Here is a 14,698-nt window from a genome sequence, read left to right as displayed (position 1 = left end):
TCTTTCCATGCCGTCCTATTAATATCTCCTAACTCCCAGGACTTACACGGTCTACAGCAAACCTCGACAAGCAGATGAGAAATATGGTGGCTTTGGGGCCAATATGCTGAGCTTTTAAGAAAGGCTTCTTGGAAGGTTATGTGCTTTGAGGTCTGTTTATAGTTACAGAGACGGCTCTTCCCCATTCCGTAATTCTCCCATCTCTTACCTTTGTTCTCTTTTGTGATTAACGGCATTTATAATGAAAAACTGGGGTTATGGCTGTAATGAGAGTCCTATGGCCTGCCCAGCCATGACCACGAGGTGCTCAGCACCGTGTACGGGCCACATGTTTGCACCTCTTCTACTAGGCCCATAGGTATGTCTGTGGTCTTTCTAACACAAAAAGGGGCAATTTCTCTCCCCTCCTGAAAATAGTCCTTGAAACAACACTGAACCTGAATGGTTCAATTAAGCACCTTGCCTTTGGCTCGGGTCATGGTTCTGGGGTCCTGGAATAGAGCCCCACACTGGGCTCCCCCATCAGCTGGGGAGTCTTCTTCTCCCCCTCCCTCCACCGCTCCTCCCTCCTGTCCCCCAACTCGTGGTCTCTCTCTCTCAAATAAATAAATAAATAAATAAATAAATAAATAAATAAAATCTTAAAAAAGAAAGAATTCCTATAATTTTGCTCCTTAAAACTCATTGGGTTTAAATTCCACTAATACCATAGCTTAGGGGTATGGAGCTTAGGGCCACCTTGCAGGTGCCTGTCCAAAGATATGAGGGAGGAGAGAAGAGGTGACCCCTATGTTAATATGTTCTGGAAATCATTACATAGGAAGATAAGGATAAACCAGTAAATAATTTAACTATTTGCTTCAGGGGATTCCTACAAACTGATTTATCTAAGAAAATAGTTTGCTTATCTGGGGAAACAGCTCTCCTATCAGGAAACAGATTGCTCACCTACAGAAAAAAAGCTTACTGGTCAGGCAACAACTGGCTCATCAAAACCCTGACCTTGCTGTGTCCACCAATCCTGAACTATTATGGCATAGACTCCGCCCACCGTAAATTGGTTCCCTGTATTTATTGAAAACCACCCCTCTACCATTTGAACCCCAACCCCAACCCAAATCCTATAAACAGCCTTCCTTGGTATCCTCCTTCTGATACGCTAGGTATTCTGTTGAGGTAGTGTTTTTTCTTTGCCATACTAAATCTGATAGAATTAGCTTTTAAGGAGTTGACAATCAACAGAAGGAAGAAAAATAAGATTCACTGAGTGTTGGTGTAGGTGCTCATTATGTGTCAAACCCTTTATGTGTTACATATACTTCCTTTGTTGATTTGTGTAGAGCACATATCAAACAGTGCTTTGTTATGCTATGACTCCGGCCAGAAAAGGTCTCACAAGCCTTATTTCTTGTTATTTATTGTAAATACTGAGATTCCTAATAAAAAGCAGTGTATGCCTGAAGCCTTCTTTATTATGGAAGGGGTGAAGCATGGTGAGACCATAAGGTTTTAAACAAGCCGCCACTCCTCAGCTCCCATGAGCATCTCCATGTTCCCCTGCAAATGTTCTGTGAGCCAAAGTGGGCCTGGAAAATTCCTCCTTTCCACCCTCCCCTTCTGCCCAGCACCCACTTCCTGGGGGCAGCTTCCGTGGCCACTACCTGTGTTCGTACAGCCAATATAATGCCGCAATTCTTCACTCAGGTCCGGTGCTATGGGTTGAAATTTGTTGCCCCCAAAAAGATGTGCTGAATGTCTAGCCACCACCACTGCCACCCCCCTCCCCATACCTCTGAATATGACCTTAATGGAAATAGGATCTTTACAGGGCTAATTAATTATGAGGATAACAAATCAAATAGGATCAGGGTCCTTATAAGAATGGGGAGTTTGGATACCAGAGGCAGACACACAGAAAGAAGAAGGCCGTGTACTGGGAGTGACATGTCTATAGGGGGATGCCAAAGATCACTGACAGACACCAGAATCCAGAAAAGGTAAAGAAGGATCCTCTTCTAGAGGTGGGAGGGGGGTGGCCCCACTCACTTTGTGATTTCAGACTTCTAATCTCCAGACTTCAACACATTTCTGTTGTTTCCAGCCACACACTTTTTGGGACTTTGTTACTGCAGCCCTAGGAAAGGATGCACCCCAAGTGAGCATTTTTAAAGGAAAGGATGATTACACAATACATGTCATTACTCTTTATCGTATGTGCAATTCACTTAAAACTGTTGCTTGTTTGAACTGTTACTTAGGGGGCAACGTTGATGGATAAAAGGAACTAAATGCTGGGTTTCTAGTTACCTAGATGGACTTTTTACATTAATTCTTGTAGAAGGAATTTCCGCTTGTAACTCTTTGAAATAGACTATCTCTTCCTGAAACATGACTTGGAGGTCTAACATAGACACCTGGGTACTTTTTGCATAGGACTTATATTGTTGAACTGCTTATCAATAAACTTTTCTGAAGATAGGCAAGTAAGCCCACAAGGTCACTTAACTAATAAGTGATGATGTCAGTCGTGCCAACTAACTGTTATTTTATTTATTTTTTATTTATTGATTTTTTTTTTAGAGATGGGGGAGAGAAGATCTTACGCGGGCTGAATCTCACCACCCTGAGATCACGACCTAAGCTGAAATCAAGAGTAAGATGCTTAACTGACTGAGGCACTCGGGGGGCCCCTCACGTTTTTTTTTAGTGAGTGGGGGACCTAACTGCCATTTTAAAACAAAGTCTGCCTTTCGGCTCCACAAATTCATTATTATAGGAATTAATTAATCACATGGATCAACTCACAGTAAGGGGTCATCCCGAGATCAACGCCCAAGGTCACGAAAGAGAAGGGCTGCTTTGGAAAAATAAATGTCAAGTGGTCAAAATCTTTTTTCCAACCTTTCAAAGAATAGTGCATTTAATATTTAATCTAGAAAGATTTAGATTCCAATCTTAGATGTCAGACCCTGTAGTGGCCCATTTCATAGATAATGACTTTAGGTAATTTCATAATTACTTTAATCCTCATACCAACCAAAAAAATGTATCACTATGCATTAAGATTATAAGGGGTTTATGTGAAAACAACACAAATTAAACCTTGCTGATAAGCAGGGCCCTTCAGGTTCCTCTACTGTTCCTTCATTCACTGCTAGAGATGGATTTGCCAAGATGGTTGATGATGGGAGTTTCCTTTAGCACCTTTCATTGATCTAACTCAGTGGTGCTCCAGCTTTGATGCAGGGGAAGAATTGCCATACAGGGCCCCCCACGCACACTGGTCTTTGTGAGTCATGGAAAAGATTTTCAAAGATTAATTACATGTACTTATTGCCCTTGTGCTAACTCCTGGTTTAATAGGAAATTCCATAGCTGGTGCTGTGATTCAGCTCCAGATTTTGCATTGAACTTCCCGTACCCAGTATAAGAAAGGCAGCGTGACCGCAACGCATTCTAGACTAGCGTCTCTAAAGGTTGCCCTGAGGAGCTCAGAAGGGGAGCTAGTGCTCTCTAGGAGCTAGTACGGACTCATTGGTAGAAGTCCTTGTTTATACACTTCACTAAGTTTCTAAGCCATTTGATCAGGAGACTGCTTTTGTTGATCAGAATTTTTGCAGTCGTTGAAAGAGGCTCTCATAATATCTTTAAAACCAAAGGTGGTGTGTGGGCTGTATGATCATGAGGTGAATTCATCGTGGGCTGGAGGGCCCCAGCTAACTGGCAATCAGCTCCACTTTATTTTATTTTTTTTTAAAGTTTTTTTGTTTTTTATTTATTTATGATAGTCACACACACAGAGAGAGAGAGAGGCAGAGACACAGGCAGAGGGAGAAGCAGGCTCCATGCACCGGGAGCCCGACGTGGGATTCGATCCCGGGTCTCCAGGATCGCGCCCCGGGCCAAAGGCAGGCGCTAAACCGCTGCGCCACCCAGGGATCCCAGCTCCACTTTATAAAGAGTTCAGGGGCAGCAAGTTGAAAGAGTCTATCCTGACTTTCTTTCTTTTTTTTTTTTTTTTTTTTAAGATTTTATGTATTTATTCATGAGGCACACAGGGAGAGACAGAGACACAGGCAGAGGGAGAAGCAGGCTCCCTGCAAGGGGCCTAATGTGGATGGGACTTGATCCCAGGACCCTGGGATCACGACCTGAGCCCAAGGGAGGTGATCAACCCCTGAGCCCCCCAGGCATCCCTATCCTGACTTTCATGTGAAAATACTTAATGGAGATTTATATGGACTTAAGAACAGCATACATTTGTCTCATCCACATGCAGATAGTGTGATTCTGGGAGGGATGACTGATGCCCTGGATGATAGAATTGAGATCTGAAAAGGACCCAATAAACTAGAAATACAAATCAGATCAAATGCCATAAGCTACTATTAATAAAAATAGATCCTGCTCTGTGATCCCTAGAGCAAATGTATAAGGAAAGGAAGAAGAAAGAAAAGATTTGTGGTCTTTAGTGGGGTGAATCACAAGCAGGAAGTGCACAGGACAGATCGCGAACTTGAGCTGCCCTCAGTAATAACCCAGAACAATGGAGATAATCATGTGACTTATCTGGCTTGGCTCAGGCCACCCCTTTACTAGTCATGACATTTGCGGCAACAAAGACTAATAAGCAACACTGATCAACTGAAGCAGGTCCAGAGAAGCAAGCCAAAAGGTGAGAACTTGAAATCAGGTCTCACGATGGCGATACTTCATGTGGGTGAGAGGAGACTCTGAGGAGATATGACAGCTGTCTTCAAGTATTTGTATGGCTGTCACCAAGAAGCAGCTAAATGTGCATAGTTCCACGGGGCAGAACCAGAGGCCATAGAGACGAGTTACGAGGAAGCAGATTCTGGCTCAAAACAAAAAAGAGCATTCTAGAGCCACCAAAATTAGAACAAAGCAAGGACGAGCAGCTCCTGGTTGAAAAAATCTGGCCATTACTTCCTTTTTTAATTTTTTAAAAAGATTTTATTTATTTATCTATGAGAGACACAAAGAGAGAGGCAGAGACACAGGCAGAGGGAGAAGCTCCCTGCAGGGAGCCCGACGTGGGGCTCGATCCCGGATCCTGGGATCCAGGAGCCACCCAGGTGCCCCAAATTTTTCTGTATTGAACCAGTAAGTATCCTTCTGAGTACTCACTGTGTAGACAGTAATGTGTTAAAACTAAATACACTATGTGGGGCACCTGGGGGGGCTCAGTCAGTTAAGCATCTGCCTTCAGCTCAGGTCATGAGCCTGGGGTTTTGGGATCGAGCCCTGCATCGGGCTCCCTGCTCAACAGGGAGTCTCCCTCTCCCTCTGCCCCTCCCCTCCTGCTTTCTCTCTCTCTCTCTCTCTCTCAAATAAATAAATAAAATCTTAAAAAACAAAAACAACAAAGCAAGATAAAAACCGAAGCACGCTGTGTATATGTATACCATGCAAACTCTACCTGTGTGCCAAGAGTTCAACAGCACAGCGGAATCTCACAACGATGCTGTTGTAAGGAAAGGTGATCTTATTTGTGAAGGAGTTTTATGTGGCAATTCTAATACAACTTTGCAACTTATAGCCTTTTGTACCTGGATCCATATTTGTTCCAAATGCTCACTGCTCGTAACCTACCAGGGTGCATGTTCCTTGGTCCGGGACCGGGCCCAGAGGGTTTTGGGGATTTCCAACAGATCTCACACATTTAGGTCAACACATGGAGAGAGAGGGAACACCACACAGAAGCCACCCGGCAGGGTGTCCCAGGGAAGCAGGGGGCCCCAAGCTGGGGGACATCTGTGGTCATTGCCCTGCTTTGGTGCGCGAGGAAGACTTCTGAGAGGACAAGTCTCAACCCCAGCTCTCTAGATGGAAACCGCCCCCTGCCCTGTGCTGAAGAGCGTCCTCCAAGGACCGCGTCTGCATTTCCGTTCAGTTGGACTAGCGCGATCCCGGGCAGCTGGGGATCAAGAAGCCCTCCTCAGAGGTCTCCAGCATAACCTCGGGGACACGGGCCCAGGAGCCAGTGTTTGCAGTAGCATCTCCATGCGATCACAGAGGAACCCCACAGGGATGCCGAGGTCAGCAGCGGAACCAGGAGGGAGCAGGTCTGATAGAATGGAACCAAGGCCAAGGCCAAGTGCAACGACAAGTGGAGGCAGACACCACGCGGGCCCCGGGGCAGCACCCAGGGCAGCACCCAGGGCAGCACCGCCAGAGGAAGGTGGGTGAAGTCGTCCCGGGGTTTCGGGCTTGCGGTGCCAGGAGCACTGCTCAGCGGGGTGCGCTTCCCAGGTGCCATTTGGAGGAGGGACAAGAGCCACAACCAGCGGAGATGGGAGACAACCGCTGGAAACACGGCTGGGGAGCCTGGTGCACATTCCAGGGGCGCTGCCGGTGGGTCCGAGCTGGGAAAAGCCGCCTTGTAAGGCGGGGCTGAGATCCCCGGACAGCAACACCAGGTCGTCCCTGGAAACTAGGACATTGCGATCAGGCCCCTTGGTGAGTCCTTTTCAGACTGTGAGCTGCAACCCATGAAGTACACTTAGTGGGCCTCTGACAGCAGCCTCAAGATGAGAAATAAAATAAAATAAAGTCGACTAGAAAGAAAATATCAGAGCACGTTGCCTATAGTACAGATCACGTGCAGCTTGAGAGAGAGAGAGAGAGAGGGAGGGAGGGAGGGAGGGAGGGAGCCTTTGATGTAAAATACATGTCTTACTGAGGGTCAGAAATGCTTGAAAGCCACTGATGAAGAGGCTCACTGCCCAGATAAATACTTCATTTGAATAATAGAGTCTTCAGAACATTTCGTATCCTGTTTCATTTCTATGATTAAACTAACAGGAAGCGAAGTGACTCAGGGCATCGACCAATATTAATTAAACAAATGTGTCCTGATTTTGGAATGACATGTTCTGGTTTCCCATTGCTCTTTTGGCTCACACAAGCGTTCATACTTTATCCAGTGAAAGAATTGTTTGTTCTTTTGTTGCTCTTATTTCCTTCTTTCTCATCGATAGTAATTTATATTCTGGAACATTCTTTAGTTCCACTTCCATAGTTCTGATCATTGGTTCCAACATTCTCCCTTTCAATCTGATACAAATTATCTGGGTTTTTTTTAATCTATTTATTTTTAAGATTATTTATATATTTTAGGAAGACAGTGAGAGGGTAAGCAGGAGGAGGGGCAGAGGGAGAGGGAGAAGGAAGGGAAAAGAATCTCAAGCAGAGCATAGAGTCTGATGTGAGGCTTGATCCCAAGGTCCTGAGATTGTGACATGAGCCGAAATCAAGAGCTCAACCGACTGAGCCACCAGGAAACCCTTGTTTTATGTTTTAATTAGACTATCTCTTTTCTTGAAACATTCAAGAGCCATGGTAGTGCTCCTCCTCTTTTTCACTTGGGCAGGGTAAGAACCTTGCCTTATTTTTCTCGGTTTTACCAAGTGCTTGTTGAAGATATCAAGCAGGAACATAGATTCTGAAACCCACCCACCGATGCTGGTTGTAGAGGGGGATCAATGCGGCTGAAGAGGCAAATGGAAAGTTCTGATTGAATACACATGGCTTTTAGAGAGCTATCCACATGCATTGAAATAATCAGAGCACTGATTATTTATAATCAGAGTCATGCTACAAAACGAAGAGATCTCAAGGATTCTCCTAGTTGACCTGTCTCTGATTTGCAAGCAGCTCTGGGTATCCCTGGTTGGGTGATGCCACCAATGCCAACATAGTCTCAGGTCTTTGAAGCCTTACTGTGACCAATAAATGAGGCTCTTAAGAAGAACTAAAATTATTTCTGATTAAAAAAAATATATATTTCGGGTACCTGGATGGCTCAGCGGTTGAGTGTCTGCCTTCGTCTCAGGTCATGACCTTGGGGTCCTGGGATTGAGTTCCCCATTGGGCTCCCTGCAGGGACCCTGTTTCTCCCTCTGTCTGTGTCTCTTATGAACAAATAAATAAAATCTTAAAAAGAAAAAAAATATATCAGCCCCGGACTGTGAACTTTTATCGGAACACAAGACTCACCGGTCTCTAACCTTCCTGTGGTGTCAGCCTCTGAACCCCACTAATGCTTTCATCTGTTGCTTTGGCTCCTGCTACGGACGGAAGATTCATGTCCCCTCAAAATTTAGATGTTGAAAACTAATCTCCAATGTGATGGCATCTGGAAATGGGTGTTTAGGAGGTGATGAGGACATAAGGGCAGAGCCCTCGTGAATGGGATGACTGCCCTTGTAAAGAGACCTCAGAGCGTTTGCTGAACCCTTGAGCCATACGAGGATGCAAGCAGGAGACACAGCCATCTGCAAATCAGGAAGTGCGTCCCCCCTCCCCCCCCTCCCCCCCGCCCCCGCCACACTGAATCTTCTCTGATCTTGGACTTCCAGCCTCCAGAGCAGTGAGAAATAAATCTCTGTTGTTTATAAGCCACCCAGTGTGTGGCATTCCGTTATGGCAGCCTGAACCGAGGGGCCAGCCCTCGTCCCCACTCACTGAGCTTCAGCTTATCTTGCCTGAACCCGGCTCTGACCCTCTATGGTTCTTCTGTTGTTAGCGTCAGGGTCGCCAGGGATTGTGGCAGGTCCCCATCTCTGCCACCTTGTAGGTAAATTTTGTCTCTGCTGTGCGCCTCCTTCCTACTGCCCAGTGGATTTTGTCTTTGGCTTCTCTTCGCTCTGTCCCAGCCCATCACTGGGAGATCTGCTCAGTGACTTGTCTTCCCTGCTCCCCGCCACGATCAGCGCTGGTCAACGGGCATTTGGTATTATGAGGTAAGAAAATTCTGGTAATAGCAATTGCAAGGTTGGCTGTTCTCATTCTGCAAGTCAGTTTGGGATTTTGTTTTGTTTTGTTTTGTTTTTCCTGGCATTTGGAACCAAAAGCATCTTGACTGACAACATGTTGATTCCCACTCTGCCACCCATTAGCTGTGGAACGCATGGCTTAATCCTTCTCGTCCTCAGTTTCTCACTCTGAAGAGTGAGGGAGTCGTATTCAGTTGTTTCCAAAGTCTTCCTCCATATCAGAGTTTTCCAAGCATATTTTTTTTTCCAGGCATATTTTTTATTGGAGTTAAGAGGAAGCCCGGCCTCTGGGTGGAGCAGCTGGTTATTAGTGTCTGGTCTTGGTTTTGGCTCAGGTTGTGATCTCACGGTCATGAGATCAAGCCCCATGTGGGGCTCCACGCTCAGCAAGGAGTCTACTTAAGACTTTCTCTCCCTCTGCCCCTCGCCACAGCGCACCTGTGCTCTCTCTCTAAAAAAAAATAGAATCTTGGGGATCCCTGGGTGGCTCAGCAGTTTAGCGCCTGTCTTTGGCCAAGGGTGAGATGGAGTCCTGGGATCGAGTCCCGCGTCAGGCTCCCTGGAGCCTGCTTCTCCCTCCTCCTGTGTCTCTGCCTCTCTCTCTCTCTCTCTCTCTATCATAAATAAATAAATCTTTAAAAAATAAAATAAAAAATAAAAATAAATAGAATCTTAAAAAAAATAAAGAAGCAAAGGAACCAAAAAATTTTAAAGATGTTATTTATTATTTGAGTGAGAGAGAGAGAAAAAAAGAGAGAGCACAAGTGGGGCAGGGAGGGAGTGACAGAGGGAGAAGAAAAAGCAGCCCCGACGTGGGGCTCTCTTCCAGGACCCTGAGATCATGACTGGAGCTGAAGGCAGATGCTTCACTGACTGAGCCCCCCAAGTCCCCCAAAGCAACCAGAAGACTAAAAGTCCAGAATCAGAGACCATCAAAAAGATAAAAATCCATGAACGGGCAACATTGTTTTGCAAATTATATATCTAATAAAGGGCTTATATATCTAGAACACATAAAGAGCTCTTACAACCCAATAATAAAAAGATAAACAACTCAATTAAAAAAATTGTCAAAGGATCCGAAGAGACATTTCTCCAAACAAGACACACAAATGGTTAAGAAGCAGATGAAAAGATTCTCAACATTATCAGCCATCGAGGAAATTCAAATCAAAACCACAATGAGATACACCACACATCCATTAGGAGGCCTAGCATCAAAAATGATGATGATGAAAAGGACAGCAAGGACGTGGGGGGACTTGGAAGCCTCCTCTACTGCTGATGGGAATGCAAAACAGTGCCGCTCTTACGAAAAATAGTCTGTCCAGGGGCACCCGGGTGGCTCAGCAGGTGAGCATCTGCCTTCAGCTCAGGGCGTGACCCTGGGGTCCCGGGATCGAGTCCCACATCGGGCTCCCCACATGGAGCCTGCTTCTCCCTCTGCCTGTGTCTCTGCCTCTCTCTGTGTGTCTCTCATGAATAAATAAATAACATCTTAAAAAAAAAAAGGAAAAGAAAAATCATCTGTCTGTTCTTCAGACAGAAAGCTTCAGAAAAGCTTCAGAAAAGCTCCAGAAGAGCTTCAACATAGACTTATCATATGACCCAGCGATTCCACTCCTAAGTATATATACTCAGGGGAAGTGAACACATGTGCCCCCACAAAAACTTATACACAAATGTTCATAACAGCTTGAGGGTGGAAATAATCCAAGTGGCCATCGACTGATGAACAAAGTGTAGCGTGTCCATGTCATGGAATATTATTCAGCTATGAAAAGAAGTGAAGTACTGACAACACGGATGGATCTGGAAAACATTATGCTAAGTGACATAGCAGCCGAGGGTTTGGCTTGACTCAGGTACCTCAGCCCCCGATGTCACATCCTCCTGACACCCCCCTGACACATGTCCTTATTCCGTGCCTACGGGTTTGCATCTTGGTTGTTTAGGATTGGCCTTCACAGTGCTGTCTCCCCTTCCATTCCTTGCTCAGGTTACTTCCCCAGTTTGCTCGTGTGGTGCCCTCCGTCAGTGGAGACAAGCTTTCCACGAGGAACCAAGATTTCCACCCTGTGAGCTCTGAGAGGACAGCTGGCCATCCTTGGGACAGATGCTTCAAGGAGCCACCAATCAAGGCTCCATTTCCTGAACTTTCCTAGGAAGTTGAGCCCTGAGTAGCTGTTCTTGGTAATAATAATAATAATAATTCATAGCCCATAGGAATCTGGGCCATACAAGCATTATTCCACGGGGTCTTTACAATGTTCCTCTTGGTATATCGTGGTGCTTAGTCTACAGGTGAGACTGAAGGCCCAGGATGTTGGAGTACCTGCCCGAGATGAGCTGGGCGGAGCGTGGCAGGGCAGCGCCCGAGCACAGAATCCTGCTCCCACCAGGGACGTGCATGCAAACTTCGTAAACACGTGCAAGGTGGGTGGTGGTTCAAATCGCATGTGGGTATCATCTCGTAGCCTGTGCACCGTATGCCCTTGTTGGCTGAAAAATTCGTTAGCATGGTTTGTTCCAGGTGACACTCGTACACTTAGGCTTCCATTTTCAAAGTCAATCTTACAGAATTCTGTTTTTATTCTTTCTCCTGCTCAGTAAAAAATGAAAGCTGATCTTTTCCCAGGGGAAAAAAAAAAAAAAGTCACCTGAAATTCACTCTAGAAATATTTGCCTACAGTTGGTAGTTGAGGGTCTGTCGTTCTCTCGCTCTCTACGGCCCCTACTTCTATTTTCTTGTGTTGAATTTCCCAGTAGAGACCAGGAGTTTCCTCCTGAATATTTCTGCCCAGGGACATGACTGGGACGGAAATGGGACGAGAGTGGCCAGTCCGTGGGTAGGCCCGCCCTGTCTCTTTGTTCGAGCCCAGGCCATCCCCCTCGTCATTGTAAGTAGGACAGTGGGTGCCTTCGCCTGTCGCCTCATTCATGCTGAATTGGGCAGAACAAAACCGCTGCCTTTGACGGGGACGCGGTGCCTGGACACTGTGTGCTCCCGACTGTGCACATTTCCATTTGTTGTGCGTGGAAGTTCCTGCCAAGTCTTTCACACTTGCGGCCAATTAAACACAAAATCCTAATGTTTGTGGCTTCCACTTGCAATAATCTGATTTATCACAGGCCTCTCCTGACAAGTATTAGAATCAAGTCCAAACTGTGTCTTGCCGTCTGACAAGGGGAATTCCTAAGCCCTTGCTCCTTCTCCTCAGACCACGCTGCCCACCTCTCCCGTCTAGAGGGCTGGGCTGTGGCCTCGACCCGGGCTTTCTCTGCTCAGTTACAGTTTCTCCTCCTTTCCTCCATGCAGCTCATCTGTCGAGGGTAGAGAATGTGTGGATTCAGCACGAGGTTCCCCTGGAGACATGTACATGTAAAAAAAAGAATGACTATTTGGATGGAACGAGTCAAGCTGGTGAAGGTGACATGAGGATGCTTGAAGGGTTGGCGGGGAGGTGGAGACCCGTGGAGTCTGAGCAGGGGCAGGAAGGCCGGTCATCCATGGGACAGCCAGCCAGCTGGGTTCCTCTTCTTTTAAAATCTGTTGCTTTTCCAAAAAAGATCTCCTAATAAGGGGTAAGAATCCCAAATGTGAAAAATGTGAACCCATAGCAAAAAATGACCTTTCTTAAAATTTCCAAAATAAAGCTTTCCTTCCTCCTCCCCCTCCTCTCTCTTCTTCTCCCCATCCTCCTCTTCCTTCTCTTCCTCCTCCTCCTCCTCCTCTTTTTCTTCAATAAAATGTTATTTCTGGATATGGTCAACATTCGAGATATAAAGATAAATACTGTAAAATAGTATGCTAACAAGATGTTAACTAGATTTATCATCGTGATCGCTTTGCAATAAATAAAAATATCAGGTCATTATGTTATACACCTGACACTAATACAACGTTCTATGACAATTAGGCTTTAATATATAAAAAAAAAGAAAACACCTCTCACTGAGATTAAAATGCTAAACTACTTTCCTTAAAGCAGAAAGTACAAAAATATCATTTTTTTTAGAAGACTTCATTTATTCATTCATTAGAGACACACAGAGAGAGGCAGAGACCCAGAGGGAGAAGCTGGCTCCATGCGGTGAGCCCAATGCAGGACTCGATCCCAGGTCTCCAGGACCACGCCCTGGACTGAAGGCGGCGCTAAACCACCGAGCCACCCAGTGATCTCAAGAAATATCATTAAAAAATAATTTCACATTTGTCTTCAATTCCACCTTTGAAGAAAGTTAAGACGAGTGTCTTGTGGGTGCTTCCAGAGTTATCCTATATATGAACGTATTCTGACACGTTGGTTGGAGCCCCACAAAAATCAAACAAGATTTACAACCCAGGAAAAGACCATCCTCATTGCCCAAGGAGAAAGAAGTGGTGGGTACGTAGATTGTGGGAGATGGTGAGGCTCCTGCCTAGATTTCCTGATCCACCTAGAATTCTCTCCGGAAGGACAGTCCTTATGATCTGTAGATCAAAAGACACAGTCCATCTCTGCTGAGATAGGACACAATAAAATAAAATCTATTCAGAATATTTCCTGTCTTAAATTGTGGGAAACAGACCAGTTGTGGATCTTCTGAGCAGCTCGTACGTGGAGTTCATCTTTGGTCCACAAACCTACATGGGTCAGTGAGTGTATGAGTCAGCGTCAGTCACCATAACAAAATAGCACAGGCCCGGTGGCTTGAACAACAGACATTTATTTCCTAGTTTTTCTTTAGGGAGTGGCAGGGTTGGTTTCCAGGGAGGCCTCTGTTTCTGGCTTGTAGATCTCTGCCTTCTCCTTGTGGCCTTTCCCCAGTGTGCGGGCAGCAGAGAGAGAGCGCGCGCGCACTCTGACGTCTCTTCCTCTTCTTCTAAGGGCACGGTTCGTATCAGGTTTGGGCCCTACCCTTAAGATCTCATTTAATCTTAATTACTTCTTTAAAGGCTCTGTCTCCAAATATAGTCACATTGGAGGTCAGGGCTTCAACAGATGAGTTTGGGTCCACAACAGTTCATGGTGATGATAACTATTTTAATGAGATAACAGCAGCGACTACTTACTTAGGTACCTACTATGTGTTGGCCAATGTACAGCTTGCTCCATGCATATTATCTAGAGTTCTCAAAATAACTCCACCAAGTAGGTATTATTTGTTTTTTAAATATTTTATTTATTTATTCATGAGAGACACAGAGAGAGGCAGAGACACAGACAGAGAAGCAGGTTCCCTGCAGGGACCCCGATGTGGGACTCTATCCTAGGACCCTGGGCCCAAGGCAGATGCTCAAAGGCTGAGCCACCCAGGCGCCCCCCAAGTAGGCATTATTGCTCCCAGTGTGATCCTCAAAATACTTAATGACTGATACAGTTTGGGTGCTGACCAATCAGAATGAACACTGCCTGCAGACGGGGGTGCCGGAGGGCTGAGGAGGAGCCCCAGCTATTCCATTGAGCAGGTGAAAAGGGGAAGATTTGGAGGGATTAGGCTAGTTGTCTAGACGCTCATGCAGCTGGCAAACGGGGGATCAGGGTGACTCAGCACTATGCTGGCTGTGGCCACTCCTGGGGAGCTCTCCGCCGAGGGTGTCCGCATTTCTCCGTGTCCGTGAGCCTTCGAGGGTGCTCCATCATAACCCACCCACCTCCAGGCCTGCCGCGCACGGGGCTGCCCGAGTCTCGAGGTCCCTGCGCCCGCTGGCTGCTCTCAAGGCTGCCCCAGACCTTGGTGCAAGGGCCTCCCGCACCGGCCCCTCTGGCTCCCATCCCACAGTATTGCAGAGTTTCTTAATCGGGACCATGCCCCAGGCCCCGAGCGGTCTTTCCCAAAGGATTTATCTGGATCTTTGGGGTCCTTTGCCGCCATCCACGAATTTGACCTGCCCTGGTTGTCTAGGTCAGGTGTGT

General features: G+C 46.2%; 1 long non-coding RNA gene across 1 annotated transcript in view; it reads right to left on the bottom strand.

Annotated features, from left to right (window-relative positions):
• Positions 1-1,445: 1,445 nt before the first annotated feature.
• Positions 1,446-14,698, bottom strand: part of LOC144306020 (uncharacterized) — a 17,202-nt gene continuing 3,949 nt past the window's right edge. Inside the window, exons 2-3 of the long non-coding RNA XR_013373047.1 lie at positions 2,806-2,857; positions 1,446-2,134 (exon numbers count right to left, since the gene is read on the bottom strand). This is a non-coding gene — a long non-coding RNA (uncharacterized LOC144306020). The remainder of the gene's footprint in view (positions 2,135-2,805; positions 2,858-14,698) is intronic.

This window comes from Canis aureus, chromosome 36, assembly GCF_053574225.1.
Source record: "Canis aureus isolate CA01 chromosome 36, VMU_Caureus_v.1.0, whole genome shotgun sequence".
NCBI classification, from domain to species: domain Eukaryota; kingdom Metazoa; phylum Chordata; class Mammalia; order Carnivora; family Canidae; genus Canis; species Canis aureus.
This window is presented reverse-complemented; position numbering and strand designations above follow the sequence as displayed.